This window comes from Melozone crissalis, unplaced genomic scaffold, assembly GCF_028551555.1.
Source record: "Melozone crissalis strain CALT ecotype California unplaced genomic scaffold, PUWL_Pcris_2 ptg000042l_1, whole genome shotgun sequence".
In the NCBI taxonomy this organism is placed as follows: Eukaryota; Metazoa; Chordata; class Aves; order Passeriformes; family Passerellidae; genus Melozone; species Melozone crissalis.
The window spans coordinates 31,000,871-31,005,271 of record NW_026535820.1 but is presented as its reverse complement, the minus strand read 5'-3'; positions in this window follow the sequence as shown (position 1 = coordinate 31,005,271).

The window sequence follows — 4,401 nt, the reverse complement described above, 5'->3', positions numbered from 1 at the left end:
TTCATTCGCCTGCGACCGCTGCTGGAGAAAAAAAAAAACAACTCAGCAGCACGAACCCGCGCCGCCCCTTCTTGAGCGCTGGAATAAGCCTGCCCATGCCTTTATAAGGCATAGGGACACCGCTCTTTTTTCATGAAAAGATCCTGGTTAGGGTCAGGAGCTATTTATCCTCCACAGTAACCAAGCAGCTCCAAAACACCATATGTTTTCACATACCATTTTAGCTTAGTAATCACATCTGTCTTCTGATAAGAGTAGGCTGTGAGAAGAAATTCTGCTGACAAATAGATCTGCTGCCACAGTGGGCATAGCCCATGGGGCTCTCATACAGCTAAATGATGTTGAAGTTTTACCTACCTGCTGTACGTGAAGTTGAAACAGAAAAGTGATAAAGCACTCTGAAGTATAACTACATTTGTATGTCTGAAATTAATCACTTCCTGCACTGTTACAACATAACCTGTAGAAGGTATTAGTAAAATAAGATTTTGCAGGTTAAAGAGGAGCTGTGCTGATGGTGTGTTTCTGTGAAAAGCATTGGTGGTGAGTATGTCTCATTTCATCTGTGTAAGCACGCTATGCCACTGTTATCTACACTTTACATCAAAATGCCTCAAGTTAATCTGGCAAATATTAACCACTTTAACTACAGTGAACATGATACTTTGATTTATCTTCAGAAGTGCTGCATATCTACAAACAGTAATTCAGTTACGTGTTTCCAACTTTCATCTTCTCATCATGACAAAAATCATCTCAGATTAATGCTTTCCGGTTTTTTACAATGCCTTTCAATATTTCAAGGTTCTTCTTGGTTTTGTGCCAAGTCTGCTGGCTCATCAGGATTTAATTATCCTTTGTCCACCTCTGTAGGCTTGGCTCTATGGTAAGTAAAAGAAAACAAAAGATGCAAGGGTTGGGTTTTTTGTTTCTTATGCAAGTAGCAGCAGCAGGTGGGGAAAGGCAACATCCCTTCACCAGCACACCGCTCCTCCTGTGGTGGTTCCACTGACAGGGCTGAGACACGGGTTGAGGGAGTGTCACTGACAGCTGATGGGGTCACAGAGAAGAGGCATGAGGGCAACTGAGCACCACCCAGAGGAGGAAACCGCAGAGTGTGAGACCACATTCATTCTCACAGCTGCCTGATATTTCCCTTTGCTGGCAGCAAGGCAGGCAGCAGAAGAGAGAAGGAAGTCAGAGAAGGTGCAGAAGGAAATCTCTTCCCAGTCTCTCTGCTGCAACTGGCAGTAGCTGGCTGAGGAGGAGGGTGGAGAGCTGGAGTTGGTACTATCAGAGCCCTGTCAGGGAAAAGCTGCTGTTTTACTTGCTTGCAGGAGTGAATAAACCATGGACCAGTCTGAATGAACCAGATCCCTAGTCTCTGAAAATGCTCTGCTAAACCTAAAATACTGGGCTGTACTACTCCTACGACACACATCAATGCTCAGCAATAGCCAGTGCCACCCTATGGCCGAGACAAGGAGTAAAAGGGATTTTATATTTGTATAGGTGGGAGTCTCTGGTATTTGAAATGTTCATTTATATTCTCGTACTTGATTGTTATATTTTATACTGTTTATGTTTTAGATTTTTATAATATTCAGCTGAATTATAAAGCAACATTGCTTCAGGACCTGGACTGCTAGTAGGAAACAGCACCAAGCGTTTTCAAAAGTGACCAGATACACCTGCATACCACATCCTGTGAAATCACAACTTAGAAAAACAGGGTTTCTCTGATCTGACAAAAATCCAGTGATACCTACAGGGGAAAAAAATTGTGCTTTTTTTGATCAAAAAACAAGGAAACCAAAGTCAATGCTCCAGCCTGAAATGTAAAAGTATCAGTACAAAGTAAATGCAATGACTCATCAAAGACAGGAAAGCAATGTAAGCTGAGACATACAAAAGCAAAGAGGAAGGAGGGAGAAACAATTAAAGAGATTCTAAAAGATTAAAAGTCTCTTTTTAAAGAGAATTTAAAAATATTAAAATCATAATCATTTATTATTTTAGCATCACCTGAAAGTTCCACACTAAAGAATATTACTGAAGAATATTATCAGATGGAAATTTAGAGGAGGTATGTACACTAATAATTAAGAATTCAAATAAGCCTTTGAAAATAATAGGAGTGAATAAATAAAAGCCACTGCTAGTGATAATTTGCAAGCTGTAAGCCATTAATTTCCTTTTACCATACTCAGACAGTATCAAACAAATGTGAATGGTAACAAACAGGGTTTTCTATTTGCTTTATGATGTGTCAAAGCACCTTCAAAACATGATTCCTTTACACAGAGAGAATATTTGGGTGACATTGGTATTATCTAATAGTGGACATAGGAAACTACATTACAGCTACAGAAATGCCCTGTGCAGCCAGAGTTCAGTATTCTGCCTCCTATGACCACATCTACTAATTTTTTTCTGGAAAAGGAGCAAAAAAAGGTACAATGTGGACTGACTAATTTTTAATTGTTTCATCTTCCTGTTAAAAGGAAAGCAGAACAGAAACAGCTGGCTAAAAAAAGTAACACTTACCTAGTAAAGACTGTTGTAATAAATATTCTTTCTGGAAATAGGCTGTAGAGCATATGAGAAGGAAAAATGGAATTTGAAAGGAAGTGCATGAATCATTACAATCAGGAAGTTGGTAATAACTCATCTGCAGTAGAGCAATTTCATCTGCATCCTGAAGATCTCTGGCTAAAATTCTGGTGTCAAACTGACTGGGCCGTTCAGATGACCAAACATTCCTCATTTTATTCTATCTCCCCTTTTCTCCTAATAAAGCAAATCCATTTAACCTGCCCACATCAGCCACTTCTCTTTACCTTGATGTGACTGACCCGAATGCACACAGTCTCTTAACCTCTGCTGGTACCACCTTTGCTTTCCTGCCTCTTCTGGAAGCTTCCTGCACCTCTTTTTCTTTCTTCAGTGCCCCAGCTTGGCCCATGGGCTTCTTGCATTGTGACCAGCCCTGGGTAGCCACAGGCACTCCTGTGGTGCCCCACAGGCTGCCCCAGGGCTGTGGACCTGGCAAGGCCAGTGTTGGAAGTGGCAGTGTGGATTTCTGGGCTCAGCTGGGATTGTGCTGCTGCTGCTGCCTGCTGTCTCATCCAGCTTGGTCTTCACAGCCATGTGCCGACAGCCTTCAATATTCCTCCAGGACCCTCCACCAGCCAACCATATATGGCTAAATCTGCAGAAATTCAGGATTAAACAGATGTTTTGATAGAGCAACTATATATGGCTAAATCTGCAGAAATTCAGGATTAAACAGATGTCTTTTTGATGGAGCAAGGAGCCCCAGGCAGATCCCAAATTACCTGTTGTCTTCCCAGAGGTCAGCCTGCACACAGCTGAATACTCCCTTCCATCTGGCAAGGGCACCCCTAAGCAGGGCTCCACAGAGCTGTGGGGTTGCGTGCCTGTTGTGAGGGCCCCAGTAGCATCATGGATTTCAGCCTGCATATCTCTGTTCCAGCAGCAGGGCAAGTGAGGGAGTAGCAGCCAGCCAGCTGCTGCCTGTGCAGATCCCCAGCTGATGGCAGGCAGGTTCAGACACATAAAGGAAGCCTGAGATGAACCTTCCCACATCTGCATGCTCTGATGGGTCCAGTTGATACAAATGCCTGTCATCATCAATGTTTTGAGTCATCAGTTCACTCCACCATCAGTTGGCATGTATCAGGTACAATCAGGTGTCCACGCAGACTGGGACAGACATTGGACCACACTGTCAATGCAGGCCCTGCCAGGGAGGTGTGGATGCATCCCTGTCACAGATATGTTTTATGAAAAATCCTTTCCTTAGGATTTTTTTCTCCTGAGAAGCCGAGAGGCCTCAGAAACAAAATGTAAGCAATGATAATCTGCTGCTGTGGAATGCAACAGGTGCATCTGTGATTAGTCCCTGTTGGTTGTTTCTAATTAATGGCCAATCACAGTCCATCTGTCCGGACTGTCTCAGTCAGTAACAAGCCTTCGTTATCATTTTTTTTCTTTTCTTACCTAGCCTTCTGATGAAATCCTTTCTTCTATTCTTTTAGTATAGTTTTAATATAATATATATCATAAGGTAATAAGTCAAGTCTTCTGAAACATGGAGTCAGATCCTCATCTCTTCCCTCATCCTAAGACCCCTGTGAACAGCATCACACATCCCATCCTGCTTTTAAATACAACACTGAGCAGCTTCTCCACAAGTCAAATCATGCAGACAAAATGTTTGTGAGCAATTCTAAATGTAACAAATCTGTTTTCCCTAGACACCATTAACAAGCAACACTAAGGCCCAACAGTATTTATATGACTATAAAAACATCACACAGGAATAACATCACAAGTAAACTGAAAAATTATGCACAAAGTGGTATCAGGCAACAAGAA